Source organism: Chiloscyllium plagiosum, unplaced genomic scaffold (assembly GCF_037043375.1).
Source record: "Chiloscyllium plagiosum isolate Xiang-an unplaced genomic scaffold, Cpla_swu_hap1 HiC_scaffold_25, whole genome shotgun sequence".
NCBI classification, from domain to species: domain Eukaryota; kingdom Metazoa; phylum Chordata; class Chondrichthyes; order Orectolobiformes; family Hemiscylliidae; genus Chiloscyllium; species Chiloscyllium plagiosum.
In genome coordinates, this window is record NW_028270163.1 from 43,598,947 (window position 1) to 43,616,346 (window position 17,400).

General features: G+C 41.3%; 1 long non-coding RNA gene across 1 annotated transcript in view; it reads left to right on the forward strand.

The window, feature by feature from the left end:
* Positions 1-16,515, forward strand: part of LOC122561930 (uncharacterized) — a 259,730-nt gene extending 243,215 nt beyond the window's left edge. Inside the window, exon 4 of the long non-coding RNA XR_015761465.1 lies at positions 16,215-16,515. This is a non-coding gene — a long non-coding RNA (uncharacterized LOC122561930). The remainder of the gene's footprint in view (positions 1-16,214) is intronic.
* Positions 16,516-17,400: the final 885 nt, after the last annotated feature.

A 17,400-nucleotide genomic window follows, 5' to 3' on the forward strand; every position in this document is an offset into this window, starting at 1 on the left:
CCCTGCAATTGACCACTCATATTCTCACCTACACCTCCCTCAAACCCTTTAAAGCCCCATTACCTGAATCAACACCTCCCTCTCCCCGGGAACCAACATTCCTTCCTCCTCTTCTCCCGGACCTGACATTCTCTAGTCCAGACCTGACACGTTCCTAATCTAATATGAACAGAATATGTACAAAAATCCTCCATAATCTGATGTGAAGAGAATATGGATACAGATAAGCTGTAAATAAGGAGTGATTGTAGATGCATTCCAGCAGCAACATTTTGGGAGACTGAATGAATTTAGACTCCAAAAACACAATAAATAGCGTATTGCATCGCACAAAGTACAAATGAATATACAAACAGATTATCTTTTTTAAGAGTTGGTTGAGGGGTAAGTATTGACCAGAAAAGTAGGCAAGCTCCCCTTCTGTTTTTTATTGCAGGATAATTTACTTGCATCTAACATCTCATCCGAAAGATGAGAGTCTGACAGTGCAGCCTTCTTCCAATGCTCTGCACTGATCCGTCCATTTAGCTTCGGTACTTAAACTGAAAATTGTCTTCACTCAGTGAATATTACCACTGAGCAATGACTGACACCATTTAAATAGATATAGTCAAGTTATACCCTATGGTGAAACAATCAGATTCAAATATGAAGAAAAGGACAGGCTCGTTTGCCCTATTGCTTTTCACTGCTTCTCAATTTTTTTTAATAGCTGTATTTTGACAAAGTTCTTTAAAACAAGCTCTGGAAGAATGTTTCCTAGGGTGTGTGCTGTGAAAAGTGAATTTTTCAGTGTCACCTGAGAGGTGACATGATGTTTAGTTAACTGGTCATTTGCAGCAACTGGAATTAAAATAAACTGTAAGGGATCTAGTCATAACTACCTCTTATATTTGTGCATGACAGCTGAAATGTCTGACATAATTTCATTATCTACACCATAACAAATGGAAGTGTCCACTTTAATTAGTATTAGGAAAATGACATCTCCGTTTTATTAGAGCTCAAAGATTAAAAGGATTCTTCTATATATTTTTCTCTCTCAATTAACACGGTTCTCCTCTTCCCTACTGAGTCTTTCCTGCTGCAATAAATTGAAACAAAATCTCTGCAATGAAAGCCCCTCAAAGCTGGCTGAAATTAGTAAAGCCCGTCTTCATTTCAAGTGCTAATGCACAGCAATGTTTAAGCAGGCCGAATGAATTAGAAATCCCATTAAAGCTCAATGAGAGTAATCAAATGAAAATGGTATTCCACTTTCATAAAGAAAGATTCTTATTAAGATGGAAAAGCAAACTAGACAGAAGCTAGCAGACTTGGGCCAGAGAATAATTCAATAAACTGGCACTTTTCAACAAAGTCGGAAATACTCGAGCACAAAACAAAATTCTGTCCATTCAGATCATTTGTGTGCTTTGGACTTGGAGCAGCTCTGAGCGATTGTTATCCCATGACTGTACCACCAACATAGGACTTAATAACACAAATTCCAGTCCGTTCAGCTATGATTGACAGGTGCAATCCTTTTCCTCCTCTGTAGTTGGTCCTAAAGCTCGGTCAGAAGTTAAGATTTATTTTGACAAGCATCACTGGGTGTTTGGAATGGAAGCTGCCACTGGTATCTAGTGCTGGAAAGATGTCTGGCACAGATTAAAATGTACAGTGCACCCCTGGCCTTGTAACCACTCAAATGACAAAACAGATTTAGAGATGAGTGACTGGGCTCCATTTTCAATTTGTGTTTATGAAATTCATTCTCCCTTGTCCTTCTGGGTGGTGGTGATGGTGGAAAAAAGAGTGAAAGAGAGAAAATCTGTCCTTGTTTCTTTTTCTTTAGGTCGGAATGGATTTGAGGAAATCAAGGCATAAAGAGTCAAAATATGCTCCCAGTCTCAGGCTGCAAGTGGCTCTTCTACTTTGCTCAGTACCAATTATTTGTGTTCCTGTAAGGTGTATATTGCTTAGTAAACAAAGGTGCTGCATAAAAACCATTACAAAGAAAATGACTGGCATTACTGTCTTTTCAAAGGTTCCGGATATTTGTTTAAGGCTTTTTATATGACAGATTCAGGTTCATCATGGCTAGTTAAGCTCATGACATGTGACTTCAGCTCCATCAGAAAGCCCACTGTGAACTTTACTAGGCAGATCCACTGGAGGAGACAATCCAGGGTCTTAGTTAGGAACAAAAATCTTCAAACAGTTGCCAGAAACATGTCATCCGCTCAAGCTAGGAATGTGAGAGTTTTCTATTTAATCATTAAAGCGTATCTTAACTGTGAACATCAGCACCCCTCTGACACCACCATCACTGACAGTTCAACAAGATGAAGACAAGATTGAGTTAGATTGAGGAGCTAGACAAATATATAAACTCAAGGCAGCGCTGATTGTGAACAGTTATAGGTTGGTTAGAATCAGTCAGCATTTTCCTCCAGGTTTTCCCACTCAGTTTGAGTTGTTTGAGTTTGTTTGCACCATTTCAGGATTTTTAAAAGAGCACGATGTAATACATGCTGGGTTAAAAAAAAAATACTGGTGATCTTGATTTTCCTCGTGTTTTACTTTTGTACCCAGTTTAGCTGTAGGACAGAATAGTCACGGTCCTGGGCAGACATTTTTATCTCTCACAGATAACAGAGGAAACCGTTTGTCTGAAGCTTACATAACGCATCATGCTTTGATGAAATGTCTGAAGCAGTATAATTGAATTGTCTGAAGAGGGATAATGAGACTGAAGAACTTTTACCATAATTTCATTCAGTCCATCACTGGTGTTTCTGAATTTTAAAATATTTATTCATTGAAATATTTATTTTGCATCCCTCATCTTCCATGACAAAATGGTGGTGAGCTACTGTACCTTCTTGGAATGTTTCAGTCTGCATGCTGTAGTACTGTTAGGAAGGGGTTTGAACCAATAAACTGTGAAGGACCATCAATAATAGATACAGATCAAAATAGTGTGTGACTTCGAGGAGAACTTATCGATGATGAGGCAAATTAGAGGGACAAAAAAAATCAAGGATGATGGATCCCAAGAAAGCAGGGCAGTACACCTGCCCAGAAAGAACATTAGAGCTGGCAGTAGAAGGAACAAGAGGTCAGATTTTTGGGTCTAGTCATAATGAGGAACAATAGGCTCTGCAGGAAGGGCAGAACTCCAGGCATCCAGAAGGCAGGGCTGAAGAAAGAGGGTAAGACGAGAATGGAATAGTGTTGAATCGATGGGCTTCAGATTGGTTCCACAGGTTGGTGCAACATCAAGGGCCAAAAGGCCTGTACTGCACTGTAATGTTCTATATTCTATTTTCTATGTTCTAAAATGTTAACAGAGGCCAAATAGCCTTCACAGGAGCTGATCTTGGATGACAGAGAACCAGCAGACGGTGAGTGCCCAGGCAAATGGTGATAGATATCTGGGTGTCACCAAAATTCTCACAACTCTGATCACCATCCCAAGCTATTGGCCATCAAAGTCATTGTAGCTTTAATTTTCTTCACTTCAGACTCCATGCGAGGACCAGCTGTGGGGACATCTCACTGACCATTGATGACCTCTTTGTCAGAGCTGGACAGCGTATTTATTTAACAACAACCACAGCCTCACTGTGACCCAGGACTCGAAGATTCCTTTCCAATGGGTGGGTGTGCTTTCTGGGAGCTGCTGGGATGCTTCTTTCCTCCATCAATCCTGAGCGTCTCAGATTGTCACTCAAACCCTGAATTGTGTGGATGGACCCAAGTGATCAAGGAATATTCCTTGGGTAGCCATCTTCTTAAGGAATATTCCCTGTACCCTGGGATCCATCCATGAAAGAAAAGGCATACAGGCAATACAACCCATCCTACCTGCTCAGTACAATAGCCATTAAGCAGATCATCAAACTTCTGAAAATATGACACTGGTGTCGGGACCATTCAGCTGGGTGGACTCTAATCTCCTCCTGCAAAGATCTTGGTTGTTGTGGTGGTCTACGTGGCCCTCCAGGGAACTGTGAATTTGGAGGAGAATGAGGACCTGGAAGGTAACAGATCATCAGAGGAGCAGCAGGAGGAAAGAGAGAAGGTGAAGTCAAGAGAAAGAGGGAGATGGTATTGAAGAGAGGGATACCCCTTGTGCGTGATGACTTGGCATCCTCCTGCCATTCTCACAGCATTAGATCCAGGGCAGCATCAAGGCAGCAAGGGATAAGCTTGCCCTGAATGCCCGACATCCAGTTCCCCTGTGACTTCTTGCTTCTCTCTGGTGCTGTGAGAGACTTCATCACCAACCACAGGTCTCTCCAGCAGGATAACCAGCAGCCTCAGTGGGAAGTCCAACTGACCCACACCTCATTGGACTCATCGCCATTTTGGTTGTCATTGGATGGGGAATCCGCACCAATTAGAGAGTTTCCCATGTGAAAATTCAAACTTTAATCCATTTCCCACTGACTACAGGTTTCTTGATCAAAAGCCAGCACCGTTCTTGCTTCCCATCTTCATGTCAAGAATTCAGTTTGATTAACACCTTGAACTTACTCAAGGTGAGGTCAAAGGATTATTTGGGCCACAGGAAAGAGCCACACTTTTGAGTGCAGATTCCCCTCTCATGTATCAGGCCCCCTTCTATACTGTACTATTTTCTGATCCTATCATTCTATGAACTGACACCATAATTTTGAGCTTTTCAAAGAAAAGTCACTTTGGGTTTTCGATCTGGGTTTAATGGGAGCAAACTAAAATAGGATGCTGGGAAAGTATAGAAGATCCCCAGAGTTGTAAACTGAACAATATCCTTCCTGATTGCTCATCAATTAATGTTGGCTAATCACCATATTATATAAGGTTTACTGTCCCTCACAGAGAATTGGCAATCATCTGTTAATACACACAGGGCAGAATATAGCACACTCTATATGATGGGGATGGGATGGCATTTAATCAGGCAGATTGGTGAGGCCCTGGAGTTTGCCCCCCTCTACTTTGGTTAATTCTGTGTTGGAAAGACATGTAGATGGCTCACCTGCCCCAGAGACAGTTAATGTACACCAGACAGGCCATTATCCCCCCCAGTGTTGGTATTCACCCAATAGTGGATCAGCACTCACCATACAGGGAAACTAAAATGCTAACCCATCTTTGCTGATGTTTCTTGTCAAGCTCTCAGCTCCTGATCGAGGCAACCTAGCCCCTAAAACAAGATCCCCATCATAGCACCCTGAATGAAGGCCCATACTCTAAACGCTCTATGCTACAGTACCATTCAGACTAGTTTTGGTCCATATGGCAGGGATAGATTCTTCTCCAGCTTTTGGACTCGCCATTGTCAACAAGCAAACATCATGAAAGAGCACAATGTGGGCTCTAGCCTGTGGATTTTACTTCTGCAATTTAATGTTTGAGTCTCTCCAATTAGGTTTCCACCACAGTAAATGTATTAAAATGCCACAAACAAAGTCCTAAATTCCATCCCTTGTGTTTGTAACCATGGTACATTCCCCACCCACATCCTTCTCAATCTCTCTGTAAACTTTGACATGGTTGTCCTTCTGAGTGTCCACTCTGTTGTCTGAACCCAGAGGACATTTATTACTTGATTGTATCTATTTAATCATTGTCATATATTTCTGAATATAGCTTCTCTTCTCAGACTTGTATCATAACTTACACCATGCCTCTCTTCTCCTCTGCCTGAGGTCCCCTGCATTGAAACTCCCATTCATGTCTTCGTTATCTCCAGAGTTGATCATTCTGTTGTTCTCTTGTTGCTTTTCATTTCTTCTCACCTAGTGAAATTTTGGACTTCCAAAAATCTGCTTGTTTCCTAATCTTCACCAAAACTGCTGACTAGTAACATTTCTCATATATGTTGACCTCTGCTTCTATATCTCCAAATTTTTATCATCGTGCTTGAATCTCACAGCTCTGGTCTTGTTTACCTCTAAAACCAGCCTCACCTATCCAAAATTGTCCATGCCTCATAATTGTGATCTCTGGTACTTTGCCTTTGTCACACTCCGTAATGACATCTATTTTTGGTAAACCTTCCACAAACCCAGATCCTCCTTAAAATCAAGATTTTGATCACCAATGTTGTTCTTTGGTTTGGTAGCAGGCTACACCTATGTGAAGTGGTTTAGGATATGTTAAAGGAGTGATATCAGTGCAAATGATTGATGCTGATTGCTGAATCAGAATTCTACACATTAAGTTTCTTTCAGTGATTCTCTGTGTTAGAGATTTTTTGGAGATAGAAAATGAGGATCAAAAGAAGAATGGAGTAGGTTTATTCACATCAGGGTTTTGCATTCTGCATCTGCCTTTATCTATGCTATCGTCTATACATTGTTTGCATTTGGATTCACGTTATCACCTCAGCTAGAGTCCCTATTCGAATTTAATTCCCAGCCAACTCAAACATTAATGCGGTCTTTGCAACTCTAGGGTCGTAATATTTTGCTGACCTTGCTGCACTTTGGTGGGGACTGCTAGGAAAAGTTTATGGAATGCAGACAAAGTAGTGCAGCAGTTGTAAAAGTGGGGTAAAATCAAAGTCACGGATGGCAGAGGAGGAATAGTCTCCTCTGGAAACCTGAGCTCAACAAGTTATAAAGTGTCCAATGTGACCGCATTGTGTGCAATCTCGATGTTGGCTGTGCGCATATTCTGGTTCATTTAACCTTTAATAAACTTTCAAGCATTTTGGCTGCATTCAGTTTTGGCATCCAGACACATGACTGCAGCCTTTGTCTATGCTATTACAAAATTCATGTGCCCAATCATTCCCACCCTTGCCCCAATATAGTCCTGTGTTTGTCCATCTGTGGCCCGATTGCAAACTCAAATGTGCACAATATTGTATTCTTACCCCTTTTTAAGCAATTATTTGTAATGTTGCCCTTCAGTAACATCATCATTAAGTTTCTGCATGTATGGAGGTGATACCCAACTCCATCTCTTCTCAATCAGCAGGGATATTTTGCTGTATATTTAAATGGCCTGTCTGAAGTCAAGTATCTTTGAAGTGCCTTAACTTCGTACAGCTCACCTTCTGATGGAGTTGACCTGTTTGATTGTTGCCAGCATCTGTGTATCTCTAGCACCAATAACAATAGATTCACTGACAAGTCCATAAGACCATAAGACATAGGAGCAGCAGTTAAGCCATTCGGCCTATCGAGTCCACTCTGCCATTCAATCATGGATGAAAGTTTTTTGAACTCCATTTTCCCACTTTCTTCCCATAATCTTTGATCCCTTTGGCAATCAACAGTTTATCTATCTCTGTTTTAAACATACTCAATGACCTGGCCTCCACAACCTTCCGGGGCAATGAATTCTACAGATTCACCACTCTCTGGCTGAAGAAGTTTCTCTTTATCTCTGTTCTAAAATGTCTTCCCTTTACTCTAAGGCTGTGCCAACAAAGAAGAAAGAAAATTTACAGCCCAGGAACAGGCCCTTCAGCCCTCCAAGCCTGTCTAAACCTATCGCCCAATTTCTAAGCATCTGTATCCCTCTACTCCCCACCTACTCATGCATCTGTCCAGGTGCACCTTAAATGAATCTACTGTACCTGCCTCTACTACCTCTGCTGGCAATGTGTTCCAGGCACCTACCATGATCTGTGTAAAGTACTTTCCGTGTGTATCCCCCTTAAACTTTCCACCTCTCACTTTGAACACGTGATCTCTCATTATTGAATCCCTCACCCTGGGAAAAAGCATTCTCTATCCACCCTGTCTACACCCTTCATGATTTTGTAGACCTCAATCATGTCCCCCCTCAATCTCCTTTTTTCTAATGAAAACAATCCTAACCTACTCAACCTCTCTTCATGGCTAGCACCTTCCATACCAGGCAGCATCCTTGTAAACCTTCTCTGCACCCTCTCCAAAGTGTCCACATCCTTTTGGTAATGTGGCGACCAGAACTGTACACAGTATTCTAAATGCGGCTGAACCAAAGTCATGTACAATTTTAACATGATCTGCCAGCTCTTGTACTCAATACCCCACCTGATGAAGGCAAGCATACTATGTGCCTTCTTGACCACTCGATCCACCTGTGCAACCACCTTCAGGGTACAATAGACCTGCACACCCAGATCTCTCTGCTCATCAACTTTTTCCAAGGGTCTTCCGTTTACAGTATAGTTCGATCTAGAATTAGACCTTCCAAAATGTATCACTTCACACTTGCCTGGATTGAACTCCATCTGCCACTTCTCCGTCCAATTCTCCAGTCTATCTATATTCTCCTCTATTCTTTGACAGCCCCTTTTGCTTTCTGCTACTCCACCAATCTTTGAGTCATCTGCAAGCTTACTGATCAGATCACCAATGACCTCTTCCAGGTCATTTATGTTTATCACAAACAACAGTGGCCCCAGTGCTAATCCCTGTGGACCACCACTGGTCACCTTTCTCCATTTTGAGAAACTCCCTTCAACTACTACTCTCTGTCTCCTGTTGCTCAACCAGTTCTTTATCGACCTAGCTAGAACACACAGTGTGACTTCACTTTCTCCATTCATTTACCATGGGGAACCTTATCAAACGGCTTACTAAAGTCCATGTATATGATATCTATAGCCCTTCCTTCAATTATCAAATTGGTCACTTCCTCAAAGAACTCTATTAAGTTGGTAAGGCACAATCTCCCCCACACAAAACCATGTTGTCTATCATTGATAAGCCCATTCTCTTCCAGATATAAATAGATCTTATTCCTCAGTACCTTCTCCAGCAACTTTCCCACCACTGACGTCAGGCTAACTGGTCTGTAGTTACCTGGAAGATCCCTACTACTCTTCTTGAACAGGGGGACAACATTAGCAACTCTCCAGTCATCCAGCACTTCACCTGTGTTTAAGGATGCTACAAAAATATCTGTCAAGGCCCCAGTTATTTCCTCTCTCGCCTCCCTCAGCAACCTGGGATAGATCCCATCCGGTCCTGGGGATTTGTCCACCTTAATATCCTTTAGCCTACCCAACACAACCTCTCTCCTGATGTCAATGTAATCCAGAGTAAGCAAACCTCAGGTCCTCATTTCTCCTGCATTGTTAGATAAACCATTTAGTTCTGAAAGGCTTTTTGCTGAGGCATGCTTTAAGTTCCAAAAGGATGTGGAGAGAGGGTACAAATGGATAATGACTGAGATGGGCCTACCATCTATATCTCCTCATTGTCTCAGGAATAAAGGAACAGATTTTCTGAAGAGTGGAAATTACACACAGACTACTACTCTGCCTGTTTATCTTTACATGTTTCTGACAGGGGGTCACAATCAGTGGGGAGGTGATAGCCAAGTGGTATTATCACTGCACTGTCAATCCAGATACCCAGGTAGTGTTTTAGGGAACTGGAGTTCAAATCCTGCCATGGCAGATGGTGGAATCTGATTTCAATGAAAATCTAGAATGAAGAATCTAATGCTGACCATGAATTAATTGCTAATTGTTGAGAAAAATCCATCTGATTCACTAATGTCGTTTAGGGTAAGAAATTTCCATCCTTACTTGGTCTTACATGTGAATCTAGACCCACTGCAATGTTGACTCTTCACTCTCCTCGCGGCAATAAATGCTGGTCTAGCCAGCGATGTTCTCCTCCTATGAATGAATTTTTAAAAATGTGGAGCCACGTTTCCATCCTGACATATCCCTTGCAGCACAGAATTGTCAGAAGATGACAAATCAGGCTTTCTTTTTCCCAGCAGTCAGTAATATTCTGTGATTTAAAGGCCTGACATTACAGATGTAAAAGGGCAAACATGTAATGCAAGTGCCAAGCTAGGGTGCTGAAGGAGCATAGGGTGCCAGTTGAGCAGGGATAGAGTGCCAGATAAGTAAAGTGTCAGGTTATTAGGGTGCCAGGTAAGTATGGTGCCAAGAAGGTGGACTGTTAAGTGATGCAGTGTTTAGGATAGGTTGAAGTGAGGTGGACATTTCAAGTCTGGGAGGTCAGTGAGTGAATGTTGGAATTCTGAATCCAGATGGAGGGAGAGGTAGTGGTAGTGATGGTGGTGGAGTGGAGGAGTTATAGGATTGGCAGAGGGGAGTTTTCAATTCCAGCAGTAGAGGTCTGTGTTGAGTCCTGACGAGAGAATGAGATTTCATTTAAGGCCTGAGCAGAGAGGGTTTGTATCACCTCTCGGCCATAGCATGGGGCAAATAATTCTTGGGCAGAAGTTGTCGGGTTCCAGGTGGAGAGGAGAGTGTTGAATCAGGGTCTGTGTGCTGTAAGGAATCTAGGGGAATTGTGGTTGGAGAGTTTGTTGTAAATTGGTGAGGTGGGGCAGTCAATTTAATATTTACTCAGAAATTATGCCATGTTTTTAATTGTCTAACTTTTCCTGAGCAATTATTTACTTTACAGAAGTGGAATCCTCCTGATTCTCTCATTTCAGTGGATACTTTCAGAGAGTTCCAGATGTAGGGGAATTGTCCAGTGGATTTTTCAATTTCCCAGGAAATTTTTTAAAAATTCACTCATGAGACGTGACTGGCCAGCATTTATTGCCCATCTCTTGTGCCCTTAAACTGGGTGGTTTGCTAGGCCATTTCAGAGGACAGTTGAAAGTCAACCACATTACAGTGGATCTGGAATCACATGCAGGCCGGACCAGATGAAGATGGCAGAATTCATTCCCTGAACATTAACTCCTTCAGAGCCTGTTACATCAAGGATTCCACACTGTCCCACTGCACAACCACCATCTCTGTTGCTGAAGCAGCTCACTGTGCATCAGAAAACTTAGGCCAATGTTGATAACGCCATTGTACTTGATTGCTATCATGTACCAAACCACACCTTTTCTGAGACATGAGCCTCTTCCTATTAGACTACCTTGTGGCTTTTCCCAACCACTCTAGGTAGAGTATTCACCTAAAGGAAGGAGGGTGGCAATGAATAGTGATCAACAGAGCATCAAAATGATAATGATCCATCATAGAATAATCATTCGGGGTAAAGTAGACCAGCTGAATCTCTTTGATGCTGAAATGGAGTTTCTACCTCACATTTGTTCTAATGCTGAAACAGCTTTCCCATATACCTAAGATCTTACCCATTTATGCTTTACATAATTCTCTCTGCTGTTGAAAGTCTCACCCACAACTGAAACTTCAACAAATATCATAGAGTCAAGAGCACAAAAACAGACCCTTTGCTCCAATTCGTCCATGCTGACCAGATGTTCTAACCGAATCCAGTCCCATTTGCCAGCATTTGGCCCATATCCCTCTAAACCCTTCCTTTTCATATATCCATCCAGATGCCTTTTAAGTGCTGTAATTATACCAGCCCTCCACCACTTCCCTGTCATTGTAGTGCTCTTCTCATTCTCGCTTGGTGAACAAATTTTGATAATCAAATTTCCTTATTCTGATTTCTGTCTTGCAGCTAGATATTCTAATCAATCTGTTCAGAGATGTTAGGTCATGAGGCCAGTTACTGTTGGGGCCTGAACCTGGGCCATTGGGACCAGAGGTAAGGGCATTACCACTGCGTCACCAGACCCTTATAACTAATGGACAGAATATCTTCAAAGGAGTTAGAAAGAACTCGAGGCCATTACTTCCTGACCCACTGACAATGTACACTTAACATTTTTGTTCTAGCATAGTTCCACTGACTGCACGCAGTGTGTCAATCTTCACGGCTAAACTCTTGACTGCAGCTCCCTCCATCATCTCACTGATATTTTTAATTTAAATATTTCTCCAGCCTGTTTCGAAATGAGTTGCTGGAACTTACAAAAGCACTTGTTATCATTGACTTTGAAATGACAACTAGGATGGGGAATAGGAAATAAAAGGTTTCAGTCAGGAACCAGATGGTAACCCTGGCAACTCATTCCAGATTGCCTCAGTCATGTATGTCAGCAGGGAAACTGTTCTACCGGGCTGTTACTGCTGCATATAGCTTTCCTGAAAATGGCCAGTGACAGCAAACCCTCTGCTAGGCTCCTCCTTGACATTGATGGGGTGGGAGTATGGGCAATGCTCAACACAAATATTTGCAAATTGCACCACGTCTACATCTGTTTACTATAGCTGTGCGGAAAGTTCCTGCTGGAGCGACACAATGCTATCTGAAGAAGCAGGCAATGTGCATATGATCTTGTCTTGAGTAAATGGGTGGTCTGTGCACCATATAAGACATCAGAAGCATATAACAGCTGGGCACTTTAAAGAAAAAAAAGACCTGCAATGCTGAATTACCTTTCATTTTACCTCTGAGGATTAGCTCCCTTTTTAAAGAATCAATTGAGGGTTTGCCGAACTGAATGGAAATAGAAAAGTTCAGGTTGAGCAGGGCCTGAAAATGCTTCCAAAATCTGCTGGTGACCATGCGAAGGATTATTATGTATCATTTAAAAAAAAAACCTCTTAAAATGGAGTTTGGAGAAACAGCACTTGGCACACAAGCCAGGAAAGGTTGAAAGGTTTAACTTGTTATGCTTTTGTGCCTTGACACTAACATAATATTTCTGAGCCATATGGTCTAAAAAACACAAGTGGGTACTCACTGAGCAGTCTAATCCATTAAAAATAAGCATTTGCGGACTGGCTCACACTACGCACTCTACAGCAATTGTATGCCTTGCAAAAGCAATGTTCTGGCTCCTTGGCTGCCAAACTGTCTCAGCACCGAGAGGGAAAAGTCACGTTCCTTTGCAGATTGCAGTCACTTCTACACACACTTTGCAGAAAAGGGATAGCAAACAGCAGTACAACTGGGATTCACAAGTGGTTAATGAATGTGGCTGAGTTGTTGTAATGTGCTGTTTCGGGACCAGAGTCGAGCAGTAGAACGGTGCTGTTTGATTGAGAATATTTTAAAAATAAGACTTATCTATTTACATCGGCTGGCTAATGTAGCATATGAAAAAAATCACAGCACTCCTTTTGAAATCTATATCTGTTTTCCTTAACCCCTGAAGGTCCAACCAATCTACTTAATTCATGCTCCACAGCACCCATTGCATACTCATTAGGCACTTTATAAAATCCTTATGCCAGTAATAAAAAACAGTTACAAAATTGTAAAATCCATTTTAACATTTGTGGCTGGGATACCCCTCCAGGCAGTTTCAGCTCCTTGGTACATCTTCACTGAAAAAGTGAGGCAGAGACCAATAATGCAATGCTGGTAAAGTGGGAGTAGCTCTAAGCAATTTCCTGATCTGTTTAAAAATGATTAGGACTGTTGATTTCATCCTTGGGAGCACTTACTGCACCAATGTAGCCAATGACTTTGAAAGGACAGTGTCGAAATTCTAAAAGGACTCCACATAGGTTCTCAGTGTCAGGCCAGTGGAGCCTCAGAAATTGATGTAACCATCCAGTTCCATCAATTTTCCGAAAGCTCCCTCCATTCTTGCTTTCAGTCTTCCAGCAGGAAAGCTGCAGAATCTCTGTGAAGTTTTTGAGGAGATTTACTAAAGCCTTCTTTGTTGCAATTCAATTGCAAGGAGTGTACATATTCCCCCCGGCACAGCGATTTGAACTGTACATATTGTCTAAATCCATCAGGCAGACATGGATAGGTTCCCTTGTCCAAAAAAAAAGTCAGTCATGGGACTCGGCCAAAGTTGCCTATCTCATATGCTGCAGGCAAGAATGCCCTGAGGCGTGGTACATTGGCAAGACCAAGCAGACACTACGACGATGGATGAATGGACACTGAACAACAATCTCCAGGCAAGGATGTTCCCTCCCAGTCAGGAACATTTCAGTGGTTCGGGACATTCAGCCTCCATCCTTCAGGTGACCATCGTCCAAGGTGGACTTTGGGATAGGCAACAACAGAGCGTGACAGAGCAAAGGCTGATAGCTAAGTTTGGTACCCATGAGGATGGCCTCAACCAGGATCATGGGTTCATGTTACGCTACAGGTGACCCCACTACACTATACACTCTCACACACACCACTCTTAAATATTCACAGTCACTCTCATACACACACTCTCTCAGGCACACACACATACATCTCCCCACACTCACAAGCATGCACGCCTTCTCAGAGGCTAATACTCCGTCACATTCACACACACGCTTCCAAGCGTACAAGTACACACGCTCTCATGCGCACTCACATTCACGTGCAACTCACACAGTCTCTCTCTCTCTCTCTCACACACACACACACACATGCATGCACACACACATATAAGTCTATGGGGTGAATTTGCAGAATTGTATTTGCAGATACATTTTATTTTACTCAACAAGTGCACAATCTGCAGGCAGTCAATCCATGTGACATTTTAAAAATTCCTACATTGGAAATAGAATCAGTCTGACTCACACAGACTTTAACCTCACACCTTTAATACATTGTCTGAGCTGAGATGGCACCTTTTTTTAAATATAAAACCTTATATCTTGAGAATGTGATTTAAAAGAAGTTCTGGGATTTACAATCTAGGTTTGTTTAACATATTGTTTCAGTTACATGACACTGTGATCTTTTGCTATAAATTCTGTGTCTTATTATCCTGCTCCACAGCTACCTGATGAAGGAGCAACACTCCGAAAGCTAGTATTTTCAAATAAACCTGTTAGACTCTAACCTGGTTTTGCATGATTTAAAAAAAAAAATCTACAGTGGTTCATCAGCAGCAAACTGGCAGCTACATGTTTCTGTGATGAGTTTTGCATTCAGGCAGCTTCTGAAGATTACGGGAAGATGTGTGATGAAATAGACAGTGGCAAACTTCCTACAAATGACCTGGATATTGGACATGTAAAGGTCCAGCTCATCTGAGATGATGAGGCCATAAAGAAACTTCTTTTGTCTGCAATTAACATAAATGTAAAGATAATATTGAGGCAGAAGAATGGCCATTTTACCCAATGCCTTCACTTGCCTTATATCTAATGTTAACACTGCATAGAAACATAGATACATTTTGATACCACATTATCAACATTACTCACATCAATAGAAAAGCATTTGTTTCTCAAGATGATAACTAAAGCTGAAACAAAGCTAAGAATCCTTAAGCACAGTTCTGAAATACTTAATACTGTACAGTAGCTGAGGTGACACATATATATATGGCTTGATGGAATGTGAGGGGCTCTGACTCAATAAATTCCTTTACATCCATTTTGTTTTAATAAAGAAATCTACAAAATATCATTCAAGGTCTTGACATTTCTGAGAATCAAGTGAAAAACAAGGCAATTTAGTTAAAGTTTTACTCCAGTTCAGAAATTAAATTTACTGAATAGGTTGGAATATTTTCACTGGAACGTAGGAGGCTGAGGAGTAACGTTATAGAAGTTTATAAAATCATGAGGGGTATAGATAAGGTGAATGATGGATGTTTTGTTTTCCCTCAGGTAGGAGACTGGAGGCCATATTTTTATGGGGAGAGGAGAAAGATTTTCAAAAAAAGACATGAGAGTCAACTTATTTGACACAAAGAGTGATTTGTCGGTGGAATTAACATCCGACGGAAGTGATGGATGTGGGCACAGTTACAACATTTAAAAGACATTGGGATAAGTACATGAATAAGAAATGTTTGGATGATGTGGGCCAAGTGGGACTAGTTTAGTTTGGGATTATGGTCGGTATGGACTGTTTGGACTGAAGGGTTTGTTTCTGTGCTCTATAACTGTAAGATTCTATGACTCTATAAATCACCAACTGCCATAAGCCATATTCAATGTTCATTCTGAAACACCACATTAGATGTGAATCACCCATTATTTGTGCAAGACCTGCTGAATCTTACCAATTAGATGTAAGAGCCATAAGAATTATGAGCAGAGTAAGCCATGTGACCTCTTAAACCTGCTCTTAAACCTTCAAAAAGATAATGGCTGATCTTCTACTTCAAGCAGACTGTTTCTTCTTATCCTTTATTGCTTGATTCCCTGATTGTAGTCTTGGTATTTTTATACAATATGCACTGGCTAAATGTGCCATGTCAAACTGGAATTACCAAAGTAGTCTGAGTTCTCAGGAGTTCAGCTGCATTTCCACCTTTAGTCCATTTTAATCAGTCTGTTGCAGCAATCACTGCATTCCAGTTCTTCAATTTTCATTCATTGCCTGTTAATATATGTTTCATATGTTGGAAGAGAAGCAGGTTTCGTAGAACTGTTGATGCTTGGTTTCCTGGCACTTGAACATAGTTCAATTTGTCTATCAAATGATTTATGGGTTATCTTACCTAATGATTTGTGCTTTTCCCTTCTGTTTCAGCTTTCTCATATGGCACATATGGTATGCCAACTGCAGAACCCCAAGGGGTTCTCCAATAAGCATGTTGGACTTCAAATGACATTTTCCCCCTCCTGTGCAAGAATGAACTTTGACATGATCTATATAAAAACCCTGACAGTGGCACGATTTCTCTTCCAGCAAGTACCAGATGGCATCATACTTCATGTATGGCTTTTCCTTTGAGAAATCATGTGGAATTAATTTTTCAACAGTCCACATTAAAGTCAATTTCCTCCACTGATTATTTTAAACATACAATAAAGTTTAAGATTACCTTGTAAACCAATCATTTAGTAATGATTGTTTGGATTGATTGTTTTAGTAATTCAGACTTGCCAAGGTATATTTTGCCAGTACGTATTATATCGAGATATAAAGACTCCACACACTTCAATTTTCTTAAGTACCAGAAATGACTAAATTTGGAGGGGTGGGATTTGCTACAGAAAAATAATAAAAGTTGAATGAGTATTCACACGGTGAGTCATTCACCAACTGTTTGTAGGCCATTTGTCATCCATACCTTGATGCAGGTAGGCAAGCCACACTCTTTCAGCCATCCTCAGTCTCCAACCAAAGCAGCTTACAGTATTAGGCCCACACAATATAGCACAAGTTCTAGGTATAATGGACATCATTGGGTACTCTTACCATCAATGATGGCTAGAGACCAGAGTTGCAGTTATGCACGTAATTATGGAACTATCCTCCAATCCCTGCATTTTGTTGCAGAATTCCTTCTGCTCTGGAGATTAGTAGTGAGGTGGGAGTATCATGAGACTAGCAGCCAAGGCTAATACTTTGGGCATGTGCATTGAAACTTCACCAGGATTAGCTAGTAGAATTTAAGCACAATTCATGATTCTGGAGTTCCTTTTTGAAAATCTAGTCTCAATACTGACATATTTTGTTCTTAAAATTGACCTGGTTCATTAATATCTTCTAGGGAAGGACATCTGCCATCCCTAATTGCTCTGATCTATGTGACTCCAGGTTGCCAGCCTATCAAGCGACTCAGTTCAAGGCAATTTGGGATAGACAACTGACCATGGCAGTGATGTTCATGTCCTATAAAACAATATTGATAAAGAAAGTACACAGGAGACTCTGTGCCGTAGTTTCCATCAGGGACTCTGCAAACTGAAATCTCAAGTCCTATCCCATC